This window comes from Bos grunniens, chromosome 9, assembly GCF_055505025.1.
Source record: "Bos grunniens cultivar Pamir isolate PY7600 chromosome 9, Bosgru_T2T1.0, whole genome shotgun sequence".
Lineage (NCBI taxonomy): Eukaryota > Metazoa > Chordata > Mammalia > Artiodactyla > Bovidae > Bos > Bos grunniens.
In genome coordinates this window covers 93,893,733-93,906,436 of record NC_141173.1, presented here as the reverse complement: position 1 = coordinate 93,906,436, position 12,704 = coordinate 93,893,733, and the positions used below count along the sequence as shown (strand labels likewise).

Genomic DNA, 12,704 nt, shown 5'->3' with positions numbered 1-12,704 from the left:
TTATGATTCTACTCCTTATCAGAGAGGAAGGAGGCTAGCAGTCATCATCTGCCAGTCTATACTGAGTGTCCTGAGCATGCCCCATTATGGTGTACCAGCCTATGGCAGGATGCTCAAAGTTGTTTTTTTTTTCTTTTAAAGATGTCTATGCCTTACTGGGCTTCCCTGGTGGCTCAGAGGTTAAAATGTCTGCCTGGAATGCGGGAGACCTGGGTTCGATCCCTGGGTCGGGAACATCCCCTGGAGAAGGAAATGGCAACTCACTCCAGTACTCTTGCCTGGAGAATCCCATGGAGGGAGGAGCCAGGTAGGCTACAGTCCATGGGGTCACAAAGAGTCGGACACGACTGAGTGACTTCACTTTACTTTCATCCCTTACTAAGAATGCTAGTAAGTTGTAATGGCTTCAAACATGTTGAAGAATTAGGTAGTTCATTCTAGAATAAGAATTTATCTTAGGAGATACAGGATTTTCTTCAATAAAGATTTAAAAGATTTTTTCAAAAGAGCAGTGGAGGAAATAGTGGAATATACATTGAATCTACAAAGCTCATAAATCTGTATAGTCTGTTGTTTTATTGCTGATCTTATTAATGGACATGTATGCTGATAAGTTACCACATGCCTGATACTCAGAAAAGCAAGGCAGTCTCTGATTCTTAAGGATGAGCCATCCAGTTGAATGCATAGAATGCTAGAAGAGAGCTTGGTGTATGGATTCACAAAGACCCAGAACTGGCTTGCTAGCTGTGTGACCCAGACTTTGAAGTTTCTGAGCTTTGGTCTCCTTATTGGTAAAATGCGGATAATGGCACCTACCTCCAGGGTTGTTAGAACTGAATAAACTGAGGTTGTATCTACAAAGCACCTGGTATGGCAGCTGGAAAGTAACGGGTTCTTCTTAAATGGTATCTATTATGGTTACGATTAATATTATTTTGACATCTGTACATAATCAGCCATTACAAATATATGAACCTAGGTGTGCAAACAATAATTTTACTAGGTTCAGAGTGGTGAGGGCAATGGGATGGAGTATTCAGAAGTTATTTTCTGAAAGAAATGGAGTTTGAGTTCATGTTTTCCTGAGTGGTTTCTAAAATAATCCCTCTTTTGTTAGGAGTAAAATGATCCTGGGGCTTCCCTGGTGGCTCAGATGGTAAAGCATCTGCTTGCAATGCAGGAGACCCAGGTTCCATCTCTGGGTGGGGAAGATCCCCTGGAGGAGGGAATGGCTGCCCACTCCAGTGTTCTTGCCTGGAAAATTCCATGGACAGAGGAGCCTGGCAGGATATAGTCCATGGGATCGCTAAGAGTTGGACATGACTGAGCAGCTAACACACACAAAACGGTCCTACAGGCAAAGACATTTAGGTATCACTGGCTAGAAAGGTTAAATGAGTTTCTTCACAGTGCTGTTTCTCAGGGTCTTTTTATGATGAACACACAGTAACTCTCCAAAAGGAACTCAACATGCTGTGTTTCTCAAGCATTTTTATCTCTTTGTTCTGACATGGAGTTCTCACGGGCTGGGTGGTGGAGCAGACTCTGGGAAAGGTGTGATGGGACCCTGTCTGGAGGATGGACTGGCAGCTTTCTGGAGGGAGATGGGGCAAGGGTACAGGAGTAGTGGCTGGGGCAGGGTGCCCATGGGAGATCAGACTGAAAGGGTAGACGCGGGACTTGTGGGCCAAAATGCTGGATGAGGGAAGGGTTTGTTGTTTTGTTTTCAGAAGTTTTGTTTTTTTTGAGTGTTCCCTGGTGGCACTGCAGATGGTGACTGCAGCCATGAAATTAAAAGACGCTTACTCCTTGGAAGGAAATTTATGACTAACTTAGATAGCATATTGAAAAGCAGAGACATTACTTTGCCAACAAAGGTCCATCTAGTCAAGGCTATGGTTTTTCCAGTGGTCATGTATGGATGCGAGAGTTGGACTGTGAAGAAAGCTGAGCGCCGAAAAATTGATGCTTTTGAACTGTGGTGTTGGAGAAGACTCTTGAGAGTCCCTTGGACTGCAAGGAGATCCAACCAGTCCATTCTGAAGGAGATCAGCCTTGGGTGTTCTTTGGAAGGAATGATGCTAAAGCTGAAACTCCACTACTTTGGCCACCTCATGCGAAGAGTTGCCTCATTGGAAAAGACTCTGATGCTGGGAAGGATTAGGGGCAGGAGGAAAAGGGGACAACAGAGGATGAGATGGCTGGATGGCATTACTGACTTGATGCACTCCGGGAGTTGGTGGTGGACAGGGAGGCCTGGCGTGCTGCGATTCATGGGGTCACAAAGAGTCAGACATGACTGAGTGACTGAACTGAACTGAACTGGTGGCTCAGATGGTAAAGCATCTGTTTGCAATGCGGGAGACCCGGGTTTGATCCCTGGGTTGGGAAGATCTCCTGGAGAAGGAAATGGCAACCCACTCCAGTATTCTTGCCTGGAGAATCCCATGGACGGAGGAGCCTGGTGGGCTATAGTCCAGGGGGTGGCAAAGAGTCGGACACAACTGAGTGACTTCACTTTCACTTTTCAATCTGACAGCATGGTCCAGAATGGTCTGGATGGGCCTAGTCTGCAGCAGGAAAGCCCATCAGAAGATTTGGGGTTAGTCCAAGCATCAGATGACCAGGTTTCCCAACCTTGTCTTTCTATTATTAAGTCTCAGCTGATGATGGTGTGACGACTGCTGTGCTTGGATGCATCACTGCCAAGTGTCTGGCTTCATCAAGGGCACCCAGCATTTGTACTAGGTCTCCAATTCAGTGCCTTCGTTAGCTCAGGAATGTGCCTTCTAAGATTTCTGTTGCTCTAAGTCTTTTAAAAAGTCTTTTGCTTCGAAATCATTTAAAAAGGGCATTTAAACATGTGGAGATATTCACTGTTAGGTACAGTTTCTTTCACAGCTGGCTGATCTAAAACTTGCAGAAACCACAGCCCTTTATGGTACATTTCATGTTTGCATGTCTGTCATTTGAAATGCCTCCCAGAATATATTGGCAGCTCACCAGGCTGAGCGCATAAATGGAATGGCCTGCCAGCCTTCGTGGCCTTTTCCTTTGAATTATCAAAAAAACAAAATTAAGAGGTGGGTTTGTGTGTGTGTGTGTATGAAAATTAAAAAGATAACTGGAGAAACAGCTGGTAGATCACAGTTTACAATTACTGGAAGTCCCAGCTAAGAAGGATGCAAGTACTGTGTGATGATCTGCATGGAAAGAAGAAATATTCTTGTTCTTTTTTTTTTTTGAATTCTCTTTCTCTCTCTGTCTAGATGTTTCTCTATTCTCTGCATCCTCATATTACTGGGATTGGCAGGTCAATCCTAGTGAGTTCTAGATGCAGAATGAGTTCCCTGTCTTCTCCCTTACTTTCTAGTTCACCTTGACCTTGACCTGAAAGATACCCTTCCACAAGGCAGGAATCTTCAGCAAAAGTGTTGTGCTTGGCAATAGCAGCAGTTTGATCACATGGCTATTTGGTATGAATTGCTTTTTAAAAAATATACAGAGAATAATTTATTTATATTTCCTTATTTAACAAGTGAGGGGTGAAATAAAGGAGTTCTTCATATATAGACACTGAAAAACAAACCAACATATTCTAACCACCTTACAGCCAACAGCCAACAGCTGCCCGTTGAATGTTATATGCGTGGATAGCAGAAGTGGTCAGTGACAACGCAGGAGAAGGCAGTTCAGGTCACAAATCCAGAACAGGAAATATATTTTCATCTTGTTATTTATGACCCAGCCTTAAAGGAAAACAGATGGTAGTACTTTCAGAGCTGTTTTGCTCTTGTTTCAAATGGCTAATTCAAATCAAACATGGGATTCTATTCTTAGTCAAGGCAGCTGCTGCATTGTCTGAACAGGGCTGTTTTTCCCAACCACATCCCCTCCCCTGAACAGAGTAGCCAGACAAGACCATAGACAAGTTCCCGTCACCCAGCAACCCTGAGAGAACTGCCTCTGCCCGCAGAAGAGCTGCATCTCCTGGGGTGTCACCACGTCCAATAAACTGGCTGCATTTTGAGTATAATCCACCACTTCCACACCCTGCCCTCGTGCAGTTCACCCTGTCAGAAGCATAACTTGCCCTTTGAAGGCAGTGATTTATTCCAATTTTAGAGCCGAGTGGCCTCTCAGGGACTCCTTTAGGGTGGGGAAGATTGCAGAGATGGGAATAGAAGTCAAAGAGGGCCTGAAGAGGAAATGGAATATGAGATGTTCCCACAAGATGAAGGAAGAGCCGAACACTGTGGAAGTGGCTTCACCCTGGGTGGCCATATTGCCCTGCTGATTTCCTTTAGTCAAAGGCTCTTTTATAAGACTCAATGGCAAGCAGTTGAATAGTAAATGCTTGAATTAACCACTCTTTTAAAAAATGAATTTTTGAAAACAAAGTAATGTATGTACATCATTGAAAAAATAAAGCACTTTCCAGTCTTTGGTTTTCTTTCTTCACTGTCTGAGAGAGTTCCTTAGCTCCAGCCTTCCACAGAAACCTCCTCCCTGCCATCCCACAGCCCGGAAGCAATCAGTTCAAATACTTCCGGCTGTTAACTTTGGGCATTTACCTCTGTATTTCTAAGAAGTACACTTATATTGTTGTTTTTTTACATTTTAGACACTATTTCTTAATGTTCTCTGGTGATATTTGAAGATTTATCCCCCTAGAATTCCTTTCCCAACTTACCCATTCTCCAAACTGAGTTATAGTACATTTTTTGGTTAATTACCTGACAGTTTTTATATTATTACAAGTAAGTAAATATTTTTTATTGTCAAAATATCTGTCACAGTATTATTAGACTTCCTTTCTTGTACAAATTTTTTCTTTTTATGCAATTAATTATTGCTCAGTTTTTAAATTTTCTTTTTTTATGTTCTTTATAAACTTTTTTCCTTTGATATAAAAACTTATCCAATGTATAACTATGATATTTTTCAAATAATGGAGTATGTCCAATAATCTTTTAGCATCCTTATACTCCCTTATTCCCCCTTTCTTCTGGAAACCTTCCTTCTCCCTCTTTCTTCTTGCTCTGATCTAGGCTAGGTCTTTTGAACAAAGCTTAATCTAGGACTTTTTGTTATTTTTACCCTGGGTTGGCTCCTTTCCCCAGGATTCCATGTCCTATGATAGCATCTTAAACACAGATGCATGGAAAGTAAAACTTCTGATTCCTTGCATTCTTGAATCTATTGTTATTTTACCCTGACATTATACATATAGTAATTTGACATGGCAGTGATAATAAGAAACTAAGATTAATGAACTTGAAGTCATACCAATAGAAACCTAAAACTATAAAACTTCTATAAGAAAACACAGGAGGAAATCTTTATGATCTTGGGGTTAGTCGAGGATTGCTGAGACATATCACTAAAAGTATTCATTAAAACACTCAATTTTACCAAAATAAAAAACTTAGACTCCTTCATAAGAGTAGGAAAATAAAAGTCACAGACTGGAAGAAAATGTTTGCAAAACACATATCTGATAAAGAACTTGTAAGTAGAATATATTGTTAACTTAATTAAATAAGAAAGCCATTAAGCTGAGTTGGTCCTGATGCCTTAGCAGCCTACATAAGCAAACCAAAACCTAAGCCTATAAGTGCCTCAAGGTTAAGAAATCAACACCTAAGAACTGCCAGTTACAAACAACCAACTAACCTTTTTCCAAACGAGGCAAATGCTTAACCATTGTCTCATCAAGTAATTTCATGGCTTTGCTTCTGCTCTTTCTCTATAAGTTTATACCCTTGCTCTTAGTGATGGAATATTCCTAAGCACTTGGCATTTGGCATCACCTGATTTAAATAGGTTTTTGCTTAAGCAAACCCTTAAAATGTTTAATATACTTTAGTTCATCTTTTCACTGTTCTGGCGCTGTAAGTGGAGAGCCCTCATGGCCTCCAGGAGCAACAAGCATAGAGCAGGCATAAGAAAGTCCCTGCTCCCTTTGTGCTCACTGTTCTCTTCCTGCTCTTGAAGATCACAGTAAGTCCTTTTCAGATATTCGTGCTACTGAACACAAGTTTGTGCCTGATGCGCAGTGAGACCAAAGAAACCAAAATGTTATTAGAGTTTGGAGCAGGGAAAGGTTTATTGCAGAGCCATGAAAGGAAAATGGGTAGCTTGTGCTCAAAACCTCTGAACTCCCCAGTGAGTTTGGAGAAGTTTTTACAAAAAATTATTTATTTATTTATTTTTGAAGGATAATTGCTTTACAATATTGTGTTGGTTTCTGCTGTATATCAACATGAATCGGCCATGAATCAATAGGTATACATATGTCTCTTTCTTCTTCAACCTCCCTCCCACCTCCTACTCCATCCCACCCCACCTCTAGACTGTTACAAAGCCCCAGTTTTAGTTCCCAGAGTCATACAGCAAATTCCCACTGGTTCTCTATTTTTACATATGGTAGTGTATATATTTCCACTCTACCCTCTCCATTTGTCTCACTCTTTCTTCCCCGCACCCCACCCCATGTCCATAAGTCTGTTCTCTGTGTCTGCGTCTCTCTTATTGCACTGCAAATGGACTCATCAGTACCATCTTTCTAGAGTCCATGCATATGCCTTAATATACGATATTTGTTTTTCTCTTTCTGACTTACTTCACTTTGTATAATAGGATCTAGATTCATCCACCTCATTAGCACTGACTCAAATGCTTTGTTTTTTTATGGCTGGGTAATAGTCCATTGTATATGTGTACTGCAGTTTCTTTATCCATACTTCTATTAGTGGACATCTAGGTTGCTTCCATGTCCTAGAGTTGCAATAAACACTGGGGTACATGTGTCTTTTTCAATTATGGTTTTCTCAGGGTATATGCTCAGTAGTGGGATTGTTGGGTCATATGTTAGTTTTATTCCTAGTTTTTTTAAGGAATCTCCATATTGTCTTCCATAGTGGCTGTATTGGTTTACATTCCCACCGACAGTGCAAGAGGGTTCCCTTTTCTCGGGGGGGAGGGGGAGTTTTTACAGGCAAAATTTGGGGTGAGGGCTATAAGGTGTGTGACTTTCTTCTCATTGGTTGGAGGTGAGCTAACAGGGTTGTGCTCCAAGAATCTTGCATTCAGCCTGAAGTCACCATCCTCGACCTGGATGGGGGCCTTTGTTCCAACAGAAGAACTCAAAGATATTGTATACATTCCTTGAAGAGAAACCAGGACCCTGTCTCAAGGCTGCACTTTTATTTCTTGACTGCTCTTCCCTTGTTTCTGCATTCACTCCATTCCTTGATTAGCAGCCTTTTGAATCTGCCCTTTGGAGCTCAGGGAAGCAGGCTGAAATCTTCTGCCTGAAAATAAGAAATGGAGGACACAGAAAGGATTTGTGCCTAGGAGGGTCCCACAGAGTCATTTGGTTTCACTTGAGCCCCACAGATTTTGTGCTATGAGCTCTCAGACTTTATATACACATTTCTTTTTCTGAACAGCATCCAAGATTGAGCTGCAGCTAACTTAAAATGTACTCGGTCCAGTGTTAGGCCTCAGGTAATCAAAGCTTTGTTTCAAGGGGGGGCAAAAAAAAAAAAAAAAGAGAGAGAATATGGGTTCCTATGATTACAAAGACTCTGAGACTCCTCCACCTGGGACTCTGGCTAACTATCTGTATAAAAATTATGGCTCCACTTGTGTTTGAACAAGTAGATTAAACTTACTGAAGATAATCTTAATTACAGTAGCCACAGTAGGAAACTTTTAACCTAGATAAGCTTATCAATTTACTTGATGCCCTAGAGAAACAGGGATCTTAGCCAAGAATTCAATGTAAAAGATAAAGAGAAAAATGTTTTTTCTCTTCTACAGTTTCTGGTGACCAAGATGGGACCTGCTGAGACATCTCACTTGCTCTGGAGCTTGCAGATGGAATCCGAGGAAAACTGGCAGAAGCTGGTGAAGGGTAAGAACTTTTATGAAAGTCGGCTGTTTCAAATATCTGTCTATAGGGCCTGGTTGAGAGAGGAAGGTAAAATTTCATGTTGTCCTTTTCTTTTCAAACTCAGACTCCTGACACTTGTTTTTGGAGTATCCTTTGGTTATAGGTTCTTTCCCTCCCAAGGAGGGCTATTTTTTCTTCTTTGTATTGTTTGGTGTCCTCAGAACTTGACTTTCTGCCATTTGTGGTTAGTATCCTGTGAACTGTTGCCCATCTCATGGGAACTGGCTAAATCATGCCTCCTTTTGGTTGTCTTTAGTAGCGGTTCTGGATCTTGGGAAGGCTGCATCTTTTGCACCCTCTTAGGGAATGCCTCTTGTATCCATGGGTAAGCCTTACTTGGTTTGGTTTTGAGTCACTTAGTAGGTATACCTTTTTTTTTTTTTAAGAAAAAATGTTCAATACTGCCAGAATATTTACTGTTTGTCCCAAGTAAAACCTGGTAAAAAGATATTTGAAAGATTTTTTAAACATGAATTCTATGGGCAGAAGTTGGGCAAACTGGAAACTGATATTCAAAGTTTGATAGAAAAATTTTAAAGACCTTTCCCCCTAACTTAGAATGAAATTACATGCCCACAAGGGGAAAAAACAAAACAAAACCATTGAAGAAGAATTTACTTTTGAAGCCATTGTGGAAGAATTTACTGAAGCATTCCAAAGACACATAACTCTAAATCTAGAACACAGAAATCTTTTGATTTCCATCTTAGATGGAATTCTTTTACGTTATATATAAGAAAATTGAAGATAATATTTTGGTGGGTGGGGCAATTCCTTGATATCATCCAGGTTGCAACTCAATTCTTTGAGGAATTAAAAACAACTGTACTTGCCTGACAAATGAACTCTATAGAACAGAATTATAGCTCTAGAAGCAATTCAAAGCTCACCTATCCTTTTTACCAATCCCCAAACATCCCCTATTCATCTCAAAGGTCTGCAGATACTGTAAAAAGGTCTTGACTTAGGAAACAAAAGTCCTTTTGGAGGAACTTACATCCTTTCTCTGTGCCTTTGAGGTGTAAATGTTCTACCAGGTCTTCTCTAAGAACCAAGAGCCATCTCTTTGAAATGCAAACTTCTGTGGGGTAATTCTTATCAGAAAGAAAAAGGAAGCTATCTGGAAACTAGGTGAATAAAATTGTTAAAAGTCTTCTCCACAAATATTAGTAAAAAGCTTAAGCCTTTTGAGCAGGAAACTTCAAATTATTTTCATCTTCCTGAAACACAATTCAGATCCAACTGTTCTTTTATAAACTAGTGAGTTTTGCATTATTGTACTTGTCTCATGACTAAGATTTTAAAATGAAATCTGTAGGATCTCTGTTTCAGTCTGTCTATATGTTTATATATGTCTATATACATATGTTATAGATGTGTGGTTTTTCTACCCATGGATAGTGTTTCCAAAATTTGTAAAAGAGCTCTATTTAATTGGCTTAAGGAAAAATAAACATGTATATAAATTAAGTATTCCCCTGAATTATAGAAAATAACTCGAATGATTTTCAAGTTCTCATGATTTGGAATAATCTTTAGCAAATAAAAACTGGTTTAAGTGTTGCTTTAATTAAAATAGGCATGTCTTTGGAGTTATCAAGATTAAACATAATGCAGACATGAAACTTTTATTCTACTTGGATTTGCCAAAAATCAGATAAGCTCATGTTATGTGTTATAAAGTTTGTCAGCAAGAAAAATTCCTTATGATGATGGTTGTTTACTGTCTCATGAAATTTTTATGAGTAACCCAAATGTAATTGTTAAGAATAAGAAATTTAAATAAGAGTAAATAATATAATACTGGAGTGGGTTGCCATTTCCTTCTCCAGGGGATCTTCCTGACCCAGGGATTGAACCCAGGTCTCCAGCATTGCAGGCAGACGCTTTAACCTCTAAGCCACCAGGGAAGCCCAAATAAAATAAACGTTTATTTAAAAACTTTACAATAATAATTATGTTTCAATCCACTCCAGTACTACTGCCTGGAAAATCCCATGGACAGAGGAGCCTGGTAGGCTACAGTCCCTGGGGTCGCAAAGAGTCAGACACGACTGAGTGACTTCACGTTCACATTCACGTACATAAAAATAGTTTCCAAAATCTTTTTGGTAACTTGAAACATTAAAGTTATATTAAGTTAAATAAAGCATATTCATTGGATATCTAGATTGTTTCCAAATAAGATAAAATACTGAAGCATTAATTACTGAACATAAGCTAATCTACTTTTGGTATTTTGTTAGAGGAATTTAAGGTATTTTGGTTTCTGACAGCCAAGACTTATAATCAATACATGTAATTAAAACTTCTAGAAATAAGAAGGATGAAGGGAAGTAGCTATGTATGAAGAGTACATAAGAAAAGTAGAGTGCATTTTTGGGATAAGCCAAGATATAAACGGCATGTTGTTGTTGTTAAGGGAAAAAATCATTTTGCCCTAAGTAGGATGACTGGTTGTTCCAGACTAAGAAGGAGGAAAAAATATAGGACAGTTATAGAAGAGAAGGCAATGGCACCCCACTCCAGTACTCTTGCCTGGGAAATCCCATGGATGGAGGAGCCTTTGGGCAGCAGTCCATAGGGTCGCTAAGAGTCAGGCATGACTGAGCGACTTCATTATAGAAAATTTATGGAAAAAGAGTCTTGGAAAAGAAATTTTATGAATGGTCAAGATGGCTAAGAGTGGGTTAGATTTACTTAAATGTTTTAAGAATGAGTCTTAATATAAAAATATCCTGGTACAAAATTAGAATTTGGTTGTCTCTATGTTAAAAGATGATGCTGTGAAAGTACTGCACTCAGTATGCCAGCAAATTTGGAAAACTCAGCAGTGGCCACAGGACTGGAAAAGGGCAGTTTTCATTCCAATCCCAAAGAAAGGCAATGCCAAAGAATGCTCAAACTACCGCACAATTGCACTCATCTCACATGCTAGTAAAGTAATGCTCAAAATTCTCCAAGCCAGGCTTCAGCAATATGTGAACCGTGAAATTCCTGATGTACAAGCTGGTTTTAGAAAAGGCAGAGGAACCAGAGATCAAATTGCCAACATCCCCTGGATCATCAAAAAAGAAAGAGGGTTCCAGAAAAACATCTATTTCTGCTTTCTTGACTATGCCAAAGCCTTTGACTGTGTGGATCACAATAAACTGTGGAAAATTCTGAAGGAGATGGGAATACCAGACCACCTGATCTGCCTCTTGATAAATTTGTATGCAGGTCAGGAAGCAACAGTTAGAACTGGACATGGAACAACAGACTGGTTCCAAACAGGAAAAGGAGTACGTCAAGGCTGTATATTGTTACCCTGCTTATTTAACTTATATGCAGAGTACATCATGAGAAACACTGGACTGGAAGAAGCACAAGCTGGAATCAAGATTGCTGGGAGAAATATCAGTAACCTCAGATATGCAGATGACACCACCCTTATGGCAGAAAGTGAAGAGGAACTCAAAAGCCTCTTGATCAAAGTGAAAGTGGAGAGTGAAAAAGTTGGCTTAAAGCTCAACATTCAGAAAACGAAGATCATGGCATCTGGTCCGATCACTTCATGGGAAATAGATGGGGAAACAGTGGAAACAGTGTCAGACTTAATTTTGGGGGGCTCCAAAATCACTGCAGATGGTGACTGCAGCCATGAAATTAAAAGACACTTACTCCTTGGAAGGAAAGTTATGACCAACCTAGATAACATATTCCAAAGCAGAGACATTACTTTGCCAACAGAGGTCCGTCTAGCCAAGGCTATGGTTTTTCCTGTGGTCATGTATGGATGTGAGAGTTGGACTGTGAAGAAGGCTGAGTGCCGAAGAATTGATGCTTTTGAATTGTGGTGTTCGAGAAGACTCTTGAGAGTCCCTTGGACTACAAGGAGATCCAACCAGTCCATTCTGAAGGAGATCAGCCCTGGGATTTCTTTGGAAGGAATGATGCTAAAGCTGAAACTCCAGTCCTTTGGCCACCTCATGCGAAGAGTTGCCTCATTGGAAAAGACTCTGATGCTGGGAGGGATTGGGGGCAGGAGGAGAAGGGGACGACAGAGGATGAGATGGCTGGATGGCATCACTGACTCGATGGACGTGAGTCTGAGTGAACTCTGGGAGTTGGTGATGGACAGGGAGGCCTGGCGTGCTGCAATTCATGGGGTCGCAAAGAGTTGGACACGACTGAGCGACTGATCTGATCTGATCTGATCTGATGTTAAAAGAACTGTTTCTTTGGACTATTGGTCTGCTCTTGACAGTGATTCTGAAAGAGTTTTCTTTACCCTTTGAGTAGTCTGCTTAAAAAGCATAGATTTTGAGTGTCTTATCAAAATAAATTTTCTAGGCTTCATACTGTCTTTATCAAGTTTTTGATTACATGGGAGAACTGAGTTTTCTCAATATTAAGAGAAAAAGTTTTTTTTTTTTTTAAACCATATAACCTTCTGTATTTGCCTTTACGATCTTCTACTGTCACTTTGGTTGAATAGATAATTGAGTATTATTTCATAATTACCTGTGGTTTTACATAATCAAATATAAAAGCCTTTTGCCATTTTGACAACTTCCCCAAATCATATTCTAACTGGAATCTTTTTGAGGATAAACTAACTTTGAGAATTCCTGGGGGGTCCCTGAGAAATCTCAAAGGACTTGTGTCTTACCTTGTGCAAGAGAGATATTGAACTGATTAGGTTTATTTGGTATGTTAAATTATTAACATACCAAAGAGGCATTATCAAATAAGAAGT

The 12,704-nt window shown here is 39.9% G+C and overlaps 1 long non-coding RNA gene across 1 annotated transcript in view; it reads left to right on the top strand.

Annotated features, from left to right (window-relative positions):
- LOC147366380 (uncharacterized) overlaps positions 1-7,948 on the top strand; it is a 52,283-nt gene extending 44,335 nt beyond the window's left edge. Inside the window, exon 3 of the long non-coding RNA XR_015133347.1 lies at positions 7,831-7,948. This is a non-coding gene — a long non-coding RNA (uncharacterized LOC147366380). The remainder of the gene's footprint in view (positions 1-7,830) is intronic.
- Positions 7,949-12,704: the final 4,756 nt, after the last annotated feature.